This window comes from Dromiciops gliroides, chromosome 1 (assembly GCF_019393635.1).
Source record: "Dromiciops gliroides isolate mDroGli1 chromosome 1, mDroGli1.pri, whole genome shotgun sequence".
Lineage (NCBI taxonomy): Eukaryota > Metazoa > Chordata > Mammalia > Microbiotheria > Microbiotheriidae > Dromiciops > Dromiciops gliroides.
This window is the reverse complement of record NC_057861.1, coordinates 684,395,967-684,408,356: the sequence shown is the minus strand read 5'-3', so window position 1 is coordinate 684,408,356 and position 12,390 is coordinate 684,395,967.

The following is a 12,390-nucleotide window of genomic DNA, read 5'->3' as shown; positions in this document are numbered from 1 at the left end:
ACCTTTGTACAAACTAGGGAACAAACCTAACATCATCTATTTATAAAGTGTTTTGAGATCCTTAGTGGAAAGGAGAGTACCCTAGGGGCACTCTATATCAGCCACTTAATTTTTTGCTGTTATTAAACTCCTGGGGTGTCTTTCTCCTTTGCTATAAAATGCATGGTTGGACAAGATGATCTCTATGTTTTCTTCCAGCTCTAAAAATCTCTGATTACACAGAATATTATCATGCTACTTTTCCTGTCTATAACTCATTCCCATGAGGTATGCAGCACTACTTTGCAGAAAGAATGCTGGCATCAGTGGCTAGAAGGCCTGAGTTCAAATCCTGCCTCTACTAACTACTGGGTATGTGGCTATGAGCAAGTCACTAAATCTCTTTAAGCTTCAGTTCCTCAACCACAAATTGAGTAATATGGTTTACATCACTCTATGATCCATTAGAGAAAAAAAATTTAAAAACAATTGGTTAGGAGCTTTCCCATGTTTCCTTCAAAAACAACATTAAATCAAGCCTCTAAACAGATTCTGGAGCTACCAAACCTACAAAAAGACAGGTAAAGACACAATCCTACTACTTGAGATAATTTAGAGGGCTTCAGGAAAGGTCTGTCTCAACAGGGTGAAAGGGGAGGGTGGCTCGACTCAGTTCGAATCGGCTTGCCTCAGCACACAGCTCAACACAGCTGCAGCTCAACACAGCTGAGAGTGAGGCAGCTCAGAGCTGTAAGAAGCTAGTAACAGTGTAAGCCCTGTGCCCCAGGAGCAGACTTCAACTTTATAAGTTTAAAAATGGACTACAACATGAGTAAGAAACAAAAAAGGACCCTTACCATTGACAGCTTCTTTGGTGAAAGGGAAGACCAAAACTCAAACTCAGATGAGTTTGTCAAAATACCTACAAGTGAAGACTCAAGTGGGAAGAGGATCTTGTCTCAAGACCAAAAAGCCTTCTTTGAAGAGCTCAAAAAGTCTTTTAAAAGCTAAATTATAGAAGTAGAAGAAAAAATGGAAAAAGAAATGAGAGTTATACTGGAAAAAGAAGCACAAACATTAACTGAGGAAAATAATTCCTTACAAAATACAACTGGCCAAATGAGAGAACAAATTGGCCAAATGGGAGAAAAAAATTGCCAAATGGAAAAAGAGGTGCCGAAGCCTACTGAGGAAAATAATGCCTTAAAAATTAAAATTGGGCAGATGGAAGTTAATTACTCCATGAGATACATCAGTGAAACAGAATGAAAAGAATGAAAAAAATAGAAAGGAGTCTAAGACAAAGAGAAAAGTTAGTAACTCCATGAGACACCAAGAATCTGCCAAGCAGAATCAAAGGACTGAAAAAATAGAAGAAAATGTGAAATGCCTCATTGGAAAAACATCTGACCTGGAAAATAGATCCAGGAGAGATAATCTAAGAATTATTAGACTACCTGAAAGCCATGATCAAGAAAAGAGTCTAGACACCAAATTCCAGGAAATTATGAAGGAGAACTGCCCTGAAATTATAGAATCAGAGGATAAAATCATCATTAAAAGAATCCACCAATTACCTCCTAAAAGATACCTCAAAAAGAAAACTTCAAGGAATATTGTAGCCAAACTCCAGAACTGTCAGGTGAAGGAGAAAATACTCCAAGCAGCCAGAAAGAAACAATTCAAATATCATGGAGCCATATGAGGATTGCACAGGATCTGGCAGCTTCAACATTAAAGGATGACAGGGCTTAGAATATGATATTCTGGAAGGCAAAGGAGCTTGGATTACAACCAATAATCAACTACCTCGCACAAGTAAGCATTCTCTTTCAGGGGAAAAGATGGACATTCAATGAAATAGAGGACTTCCAAGTTTCCTGAGAAAAAGACCAGAACTGAACAGAAAATTTGATCTCCAAATACAAGATTCAAGAGAAATATAAAGAGGTAAATGGGGGGAGGGGGGAGTGGTAGTGATAGAAGGGAGGGCAGAAGTGGGGGAAAAGGGGGCAAGAAAAGGAAGGGAAGCTGATAAAAGGGAGGGCAGATTGAGGGAGGCAGTGGTTAGAAGCAAAACACTGGTCAGGAGAAATAGGGTGAAAGAAGTAAAAAAAGCAGAAAGGGGAAAAGAGGATAGAGAGAAATAAACAGTTAATCAACTTAACTGTGAATGTGAATGGGATGAACTCTCTCATAAAACAGAAGTGAATAGCAGAGTGGATTAAAAATCAGAATCCTACAGTATGCTGTTTACAAGAAACACATTTGAAGCAGAGAGATACATACAGAGTAAAGGTAAAATGTTGGAGCAGAATATATTATGCTTCAGCTGAAGTAAAAAAAGCAGGGGTAGTAATTCTTATCTCAGACAAAGCAAAAGCAAAAATAGATCTAATTAAAAGAGATAAAGAAGGAAACTACATCTTTCTAAAAGGTACTATAGATAATGAAGTAATATCAATAGTAGACATGTATGAACCAAGTGGTATAGCATCCAAATTCTTAGGGGAGAAGTTAAATGAGTTACAAGAGGAAATAGACAGCAAAACTATACTAGTGGGGGATCTGAATCTTCCTCTCTCAGAATTAGATAAATCTAACCACAAAATAAATAAGAAAGAAGTTAAAAAGGTGAATAGAATGTTAGAAAAGTTAGATATGATAGATATCTGGAGAAAATTGAATGGGGTTAGAAAGGAATATAGCTTTTTCTCAGCAGTACATGGCACATACTCAAAAATTGACCACGAATTAGGGCACAAAAAATTCATAGTCAAACATAGAAAGGCAGAAATAGTAAATGCATCCTTCTCAGATCATGATACAATAAAAATTACATGGAATAAAGAGCCATGGAAAAGTAGACTGAAAACTAATTGGAAACTAAATAATCTCATCCTAAAGAATGAGTGGGTCAAGGGCAGCTAGATGGCAGTGGATAGAGCACCAGCCCTGGAGTCAGGAGTACCTGAGTTCAAATCCGGCCTCAGACACTTAACACTTACCAGCTGTGTGACCTGGGCAAGTCACTTAACCCCAACTGCCTCACTAAAAAAAAAAAAAAAAAAAAAAAAAAAAGAATGAGTGGGTCAAACAACAAATCATAGAAACAATCAATAACTTCATCCAAGAGAAAAACGATAATGAGACAACATACCAAAACCTAAGGGATGCAGCCAAAGCAGTGCTTAGGGGAAATTTTATATCTCTAAATGCTTACATGAAGGAAAAAGAAAAAGAAGAGATCAATGAATTGGGCATGCAACTAAAAAATTTAGAAAAAGGACAAAACAAAAATCCCCAATTAAATACTAAGGTAGAAATCCTGAAAATCAAAAGAGAAATTAATAAAATTGAAAGAAAGAGAATTATAGAATTAATCAATAAAACTAAGATCTGGTTTTATGAAAAAAAAACAATAAAATAGATAAGCCTTTGGTTAATTTGATTTAAAAAATAGAAAGAAGAAAAACAAATTACCAATATCAAAAATGAAAAGGGGTGAATTCACCACCAATGAAGTGGAAATTAAAGCAATAATTAGTAGCTATTTTGCCCAACTGTATGCCAATAAATTTGACAATCTAAATTAAATGCCCTCTATTTTTTACTTATTTGGATTTGCTTTATTGTGTCTTGGTTTCTCATAAAGTCACTGGCTTCCATTTATTCAATCCTAATTCTTAGGCAATTATTTTCATCAGAGAGCTTTTGTACCTCCTTTTCCATTTGACTTTTCAAGCTGTTGACTTTTTTCTCATGTCTTTCCTGCATCACCCTCATTTCTCTTTCCATTTTTTCCTCTACCTCTCTAATTTTATCTTCAAAGTCCTTTTTGAGCACCTCTATGGCCTGAGACCAATTTGTATTTTTCTTGGAAGCTTTAGATATAGGGGCCCTGATGTTGACATCTTCCTCTGAGGGTGCCCCTCGGTCTTCCTTGTTACTGAAGAAACTTTCTATGGTCTTCACCTTTCTCTATCAGCTCATCTTGCCTTTCTTTTACTAGACTGTTAGCTCCTTAAACAGTCCTTTTAGCACTGTTTCCAGGCTGCAGTATCCCAAGCTTAAGACGTCCCAGGTGGTATGATTTAAGGAGAATCAGGTTCTTCCCTCACCCAGCCTGTTTCTTGGTCCTAGATGACCCCAGACCAATGTGCCAATCAACCAGCTTTGTGTGTTGTGGTTGTTAGCTCCGACGAGCCTGTGCCCCTCCCCGACCTGGGCCACTTCTACTTGAGCCTACCACCTGGTTCTCAGTAGGGGTGTAGAATCCAAGTTCTGCCTTAGCACCAGTATAGACCCCTGTAGTCTCTCCCCTTCCCAGGGCTCAGCCCACTCACCAGATTGTGAGCTTAGCTCCTGACGACACTGGTGCTTCAGCTGATTCAGAGGCTCTGGGAGTCTCCTTCTCTGGTGAGGACTTCCTGAGACTGGATCTGTGTCAGGGTGACTGTGGGGTTGGGCCCGACTCCTGTATCAGCACAGCAGCTCCCTCCTTCTGACCTTCCAAGCCATTCTTGGTTAGAAGATGATTTCAGCACATTCTTCTGTGAGTTCTGCTGCTGACAATCTAAATTAAATGGATGAATATTTACAAAAATACAAACTGCCAAGGTTAACTGAAGAGGAAATAAAATCCTTAAATAGGCCCGTTTTAGAAAAAGAAATTGAACAAGCCATCAAAGAACTCCCTAAGAAAAAGTCTTCAGGGCCAGATGGGTTTGCAAGTAAATTCTACCAAACATTTAAAGAACAAACTATTTGGAAAAATAGGTGAAGAAGGAGTTCTACCAAATTCCTTTTATGACACAAATATGGTATTGATAACTAAACCAGGCAGAGCCAAAACAGAGAAAGAAAATTACAGACCAATTGCCCTAATGGATATCGATGGAAAAATCTTAAATAAAATATTAGCAAGGAGATTATAACAATTCATCACCAGGATAATACACTATGATCAAGTAGGATTTATACCAGGAATGGAAGGCTGGTTCAGCATTAGAAAAACTATCAACATAATCAACCATATCAACAACAAAACTAACCAAAATCATATGATTATTTCAATTGATGAAGAGAAAGCATTTGACAAAATACAACACTCATTCCTATTAAAAACATTAGAGAACATAGGAATAGGTGGAGCTTTCTTTAAAATAATAAGCAATATCTACCTAAAACCATCAGCAAACATTATGTGGACAGGGGATAAGTTAGAGGCATTCCCAATAAGATCAGGGGTGAACAGGGATATCCATTATCACCTCTATTATTTAATATTGTACTAAAAATGTTAGCTTTAGCAATAAGAGAAGAAAAAGGAATTAAAGGAATTAGAATAGGCAACAAGGAAACAAAACTTTCACTCTTTGAAGATGATATGATGATATACTTAGAGAATCCTAAAGAATCAACTAAAATACTACTTGAAACAATTAACAACTTTAGTAAAATTTCAGGATATAAAATAAACCCACATATATCATCAACAATTCTATACAGGACCAACAAAGCTCAGCAGCAAGAAATAGAAAGAGAAATTCCATTTAAAATAATGGTAGACAATGTAAAATACTTGGGAGTCTACCTGCCAAGAAAAACCCAGGAACTCTATGAACACAATTAGAAAACACTTTCTACACAAATAAAATTAGACCTATGTAATTGGAAAAAATATCAGTTGCTCATGGATAGGCTGAGCTAATATAATAAAAATGACAATTCTACCTAAATTAATTTTCTTATTCAGTGCCATACTATTCAGACTACCTAAAATTTATTTTATATAATTAGAAAAAATGATAACAAAATTCATCTGGAATAACAAAAGGTCAAGAATATCAAGGGAACTAATGAAAATATGTACAGGAAGGTGGGCTAGCCATAACAAATCTCAATTTATACTATAAAGTGGCAGTCATCAAAGATATTTGGAACCAGCTAAGAATTAGATTGGTGGATCAATGAAATAGGTTAGGCACAGGAGACACAGTAGTAAATGACTATAGTAATCTACTGCTTAATAAACCCAAAAGACTAGCTTCTGGGGTAAGAACTCACTATTTGACAAAAACTGCTGCAAAAACTGGAAGGTAGTATGGCAGAAACTAGGCATATACCAACACCTTACACTGTATGCCAAAATAAGGTCAAAATGGTTACATGGTTTAGACATAAAGGGTGATAGCCTAGGCAAATTAGGAAAGGAAGGAGTAGTTTACCTCTCAGATCTATGGAGAGGAAAACAATTTCTGTCCAAACAAGAGATAGAGAATATTATGAAATGCAAGATTGATGACTTTGATTACATTAAATTAAAAAGGTTTTGTGCAAACAGAAGCAATGCAGTCAAAATTAGAAGGGAGGCAGAAAACTGGGAAACAATTTTTACAGCCAGTATTTCTGATAAAGGCCTCATTTCTATAATATATAGGGAACTAAATCAAATTTATAAGAATGCAAGTCATTCCCCAATTGAGAAATGGTCAAAGGATATGAACAGGCAGTTTTCTAATGAAGAAATCAGTTGTCTATTGCCATAGGAAAAAATGCTCTCAATCACTATTGATTAGAGAAATGCAAATTAAAACAACTCTGAGCTCCCAACTATCAGATTAGTTAATATGACAAAAAAGGAAAATAATAAATGTTGGAAAAGCTGTGGAAAAATTGGAACACTAATGCATTGTTGGTGGAGCTGTGAACTGATTAAACCATTCTGGAGAGCAATTTGGAATTATGCCCAAAGGGCTATGGGACTGTTCATACCCTTTGACCCAGTAATACTACTACTAGGTCTATATCTCAAAGAGATGATAGAAGAGGGAAAAGGACCCACATGTACAAAAATATTTATAGCAGCTCTCTTTGTGGTGGCAAAGAATTGGAAATCAAGGGAATGCCCATCAATAGGGGAACAGCTAAACAAGTTGCGGTATATGAATATAATGGAATACTTTTGTGCTGTAAGAAATGATGAGCAGGAGGATTTCAGAGAAACCTGGAAGGACTTACATAAACTGATGCTGACTGAGAGGAGCAGAACCTGGAGAACATTGTACACAGTAACAGAACATTGTGTGATGAACAATGGTGATAGATTTGGCTTCTCTCAGCAGTGCAATGATCCAAAACAGTTTCAAAGAACTCATGATAGAAAATGTTCTCAACATCCAGAAAAAAGAACTGTGGATTCTGAATGCAGATTGAACCATACTGTTTCTACTTTTGGACTGTTTTTTTCCTTCTTTTGGGGGGGTTTTCCCTTGTGCTCTGATTCTTCTTTTACAAGATGACTAATGTTGAAATATGTTTAATGTGATTGTACATATATAACTTATATCAGACTGCTTTCCATCTTGGGGAGGAGGTAGAGTGGGAGAAAAATTTGGAACTAAAAATCCTATGAAAACAAATGTTGAAAACTATCCTTATATGTAACTGGAAAATAATAAAATACTTGAAAAAACCCAATTGGTTAAATGGTAACAATTTCTAAGAAATTGGTCTAGAAATTGATTGACATAATCATTAATAAGTGGAATTTCCTTTCTTGAGCCAACTCTGTGTCAAACCCTTTGGGAATCTAAGAAAAATTTAGGCATAAATCTTTGTTCTTAAAGATCTTGAATTAAATCTAGGGATGGGTGTCTTTGTGTGATTGTTTTAGGGGATGCAGGTTGAGTTGGACAGAGAAGATAAAACTAATATTGACTGTATTATATAGAATGTAAAATAATATATGTGAGTGCTTAATGGAGTGGTATATACTGCAAGTGGTCTTTAGTCCAAATTTTCAGTAGCCTCCAAGTCACTACCAAATAGACACAAATTGAATTTTATTTGCAAGGCAGTGAAAGCCATTACAAAATACCTTCCAGGTTCCCTGTCTTACTTGTGTTCTGTGTGGAATGTGTATCCTGAGATTAGACTGGAGAAAAAAAGGCAGACTGGAGAGTTTTCTTTCATTCTTTCTTCTTTGTGTGTTCACAGTTGAATGTTAATGTTTGGCCCACCCATCTCTTGTCAATATGTTCCATTTTGGCTGGTCTTTTACACAATACCTACCTTCAAATGACTCATCACAGTACGTTTTCCCGACATTTAGATTAACAATTACTTTGGTAATAGGTGAAATCCTATTTTTAAAGAAGGTGATCTCAAATTACAGTTCAGTATGAAATTGCAGTCCCTAGTATATTTCTCCACCTTAATTACTGTCTGAATGATGAAGCCAAGGAATGCAGGACTAGTTTCTGGATAACTTCATCTGTTTTCTTACTTTCCAAATATCAAATATTTTCTTGCTTTTTTTTTTAGCATGCAAATGAAAGGCACAGTCTTTTGGGGGTTATCCTGTATTCCTGTGCCATAAATTCACTTTCCTTGGTTGAGTAGGGAGGTGTTTCAGTACCTGACCCTGCAGGTGGTGCTATGAGCAAAAGGGAAAGTTCAAAGCATTTTTTTCCCCACACAGAATTAGAGGAAATATTGATATTTGCACAGCATCATCTATCATAATAAAGAAGAAAAGAAAGTCACACTTTCAGAAGAAGTCCTTATATCTAAAAGAGGTTTAGATAATCAATTTAGAGATGTAAGATATCTCACAGATCACCTGGTCTAACTCCCTTATTTTAAAGATAAGGAAACAGAAGCCCAGAGAAGTATGACATCTTGCCCAAGGTCACAAAAGTATTTTAAAAAAATCAACAAATATTTATAAGTCCATATTATGTGCTAGTAAATGGTGATATCAAGATTAGAGTGAAACAGTTCCTGCCCTTGAGAAGGTTATATTCCAGAGGGAAGGGCCAAACACAATTGGCACCTTTGTGGGTATCTAAAAATAGATAAATACAGAGTGATTTTGTGGAGGACAGAGCAGTGGAGGGGGAGGGGGTGTCAGGAAAGATTTCATGTAGAAAGTGGCACTTGAAACAAGCTAAAGATGGTGAGAGATAGTGATGAGCAAGGAGTACATTCCAGGTATGGGGGAGAGACCAAAGGTAGAGAGGCAAGAAATGGGGGTTGTGAATTCAGAGCAGTAAGTAGACCAGTCTGGTGGTAGTATAGTGACATGATCAGACCTGAGCTTTAGGAAAGTCACTTTGAGGGAGCAGCTAGATGGCGCAGTGGTTAAAGCGCTGGCCCTGGATTCAGGAGTACCTGAGTTCAAATCCAGCCTCAGACACTTAACACTTACTAGCTGTGTGACCCTGGGCAAGTCACTTAACCCCCATTGCCCCGCAAAAAAAAAGGAAAGTCACTTTGGCAGCTGTGCAAAGGATGGATTAGCATGGGGAGAGACTTGAAGCAGGGACACCAATTAGACCAATTAATGAAATTGTCCAAGCAAGCGATGATGAAGGCTTGAAGTAGGGTGGTGTCTGCATGAGTAGAAAGAAGGGCATGGGTGTAAGAAATATTGTGGGGCTAAAAATGACAAGATTTAGCAGCTCAGTGGATATACAGAGTCAATGAGAATGAGGGATCAGGTGGTGGAGATTGCAATCAACCACACATCCACTACTTCCAAATGCTGTGTGCTTGCTACCATATTACATTGCTTATAAGCAATGAATTAGAAACTATAATATAATGAATTAAGGCTTGGGGGAACTCCAGAAAGCAGGTGGGCAAATTTTTATACTACCAGTCCATTAGTTAGCATTTCCAGGGACATTAGTTCACTGGTATTCTTTTTGGTCTAATGATAGTTTGCTCATTGGTCTGAGCTGTCCACTTTTTTATCCCAGGGCAGTTGGGGTTAAGTGACTTGCCCAAGGTCACACAGCTAGTAAGTGTTAAATGTCTGAGGCTGGATTTGAACTCAGATCCTCCTGAATCCAGGGCTGGTGCTCTATCCACTGAGCCACCTAGCTGCCCCCTGAGCCGTCCACTTTAAAAGTGACAAAAGTATATCTCTCAAGTCCTTTGAACAAAGGCCTGATTGTTCTTTTGGGGAGTCTAGCTCTCTCTTATTCAGGATACCTATCTTTAAAGGGTTGAATTTGGTTTATATAGATTCAGCCATATTCTATTAGTGGATATGGGAATATTCAAATCTATAAAGGGTCCTGACTGGCTGCATGTTCATGTATATGCTCAACAAATGTTCATTAAGATTTGAATGTTTGCCTTTATGTTCTTGAAGTCAAGAAGCTTTTGATCTCTGATCCATTAAGAGTTTTGTGGGGTTTTTACATATGTAAAAGTAAATATAGTATGTGCCAAATCAGAAAATGATAAGAATGCGGGGGGGGGGGGTATAGTACTAAATGATCTGAAATTAGATAAGGGAGAAAGGATTTATAAGTGGGTCATTTGGAGAAGAGAAATTCACCTCATGCTTTATTGAAAAAAAAAATTGAAAACAGGTCCCCCTCATCCCTTCATCCACATCTCTTACCACACAGATATCTCCCTTTTTTCTTCCTTCATCCCAATCTTAGATGAAAAGGAAGCCTTTTTTTTCTTGCCAAGAAAAATCTCTCCACATGTTTTCTGTTTATCCATCTCATTCCCTCTGGACTTCTCCAGTGAATTGACCCCACTACCGCCCTCATTTTCTCTCATCTTCAAGCTTCTCCATACCTATAGGTGCCTTCCCTGCTGCCTACAAACATGCCCATATCTCCCCTCATCCCTATCCTTAAAAAAAAATCCTCAGGGGGCAGCTAGGTGGCACAGTGGATAAAGCACCAGCTGTGGATTGAGGAGGAACTGAGTTCAAATCCAGCCTCAGAAACTTGATACTAGCTCTGTGACCTTGGGCAAGTCACTTAACCCTCAATACCCTGGCCCCCCCCAAAAAAAATCCTCTCTTAACCCCTGATAGGTATCATCCTATTATCTCTCCTCTCCTTCATGGCTAAATCTTTGAGAAAGAAGTCTACAATCCATGGCTCTACTTCTTCTCCTCCCACTCTCTTCCAAAGTCTCTGCAATCTGCCTTCTGACTTCATTGGTCAACTGAAAGTGCTCCCTCCATAGTTATAAATAATCTCTGAAGTGTCCAATCTAATGTTTTTTTTTTCCTCAACCCTGATTCTCCTTTAGTTCTCTCTAGTATTTGTGGGGGCGGGCAATGAGGGTTAAGTGACTTGCCCAGGGTCACACAGCTAGTAAGTGTCAAGTGTCTGATGTTGGATTTAAACTCAGGTCCTCCTGAATCCAGGACCAGTGCTTTATCCACTGTGCCACCTAGCTGCCCTCTCTCTAGTATTTTGATCATGTTTTTCTTCCTACTGGATACTTTCTCCTCTAGGTTTTCATGGAGCTTTTCTTGGTTCTCCTACTACCTAAATGACTGTTCCTTCTCATTCTCCTCTGTTAGTTCTTCATCTATGTCATGCATACTAACGGTGCATATCCCCCAAGGTTCTCCTTGGGCCCCCTTCTCTTTTTACTGTATACTATCTCACTTGGTGATCCTGTCAGTCCCAGATCTATAGATCCCTCCCTGGTCTGCTTCTTGAGCTACAGTCATCCGTCTACTGCTTAGACATCTCAAACTGGATGTCCCATAGACATCTCAGATTCAATATGTCCTGAACTCCTTATCTTTTACTTCCAGTAATCCAGGCTTCCAACCTCAGTGTCATCCTCTACTCCTTACTCTCCCTCATCCTACATATCCAATCTGTTGTCTAATCTTGTCATTTCTACCTTCACATTTCATTTATGTCCCTTTCTATACACTCAAATAACAATCCTAGTTCAAGCTTTTATCACCTCTCACCTGAATCATTACAGAAGCCTTCTGGTTGGTCTCCCTGTCTCATCTCTCCCCTTTGAGCTATCTTTCACTTGGCTGCCAAAGTGATTGTTTTGAAGTCAAGGTATATCACCCCCCCACCAACACCAGTGGCTCCCTACTACCTTCAAGATCAATGATAACGTCTTCTGTTTGGCATTTTACGCTCTTTATATCTTAGATCATTTCTACCTTTCTATTCTCCTTGAACCTTGTTCTTCTCCATATGCTCCAACTTAGAGCTAAACAGACCTACCTGAAGTACATTGACAATGATACTCTACCTCCCATCTCCCTGTGCAAAGGTATAGAGCATCCCCTATACCTAGACTGCCCTGCCCCCTCACTTCTGACTTTTTGGTTCTTTGACTTACTTCAAGGATCAGTTCAGATCCCACCTTCTGCAGAAAGCTTTTCTCAATTTCAGTCCCTTAGTTGCTAACACTTTCCCCTTTCAAAGCAAGTCTACGTGCTCTGTGTATATCTTATATGTACTTAATTGTTTATATTAAGTCTCCCTATTCAAATTTATGCTCATGGAAATCAAGGTCTAATTTTCCCCTAACTCCAGTGATTAGCAGAATACCTGGCATATTATTAAATTCTTGATGACCGACTTCATGGAAGACATAGAGATAAAGGAG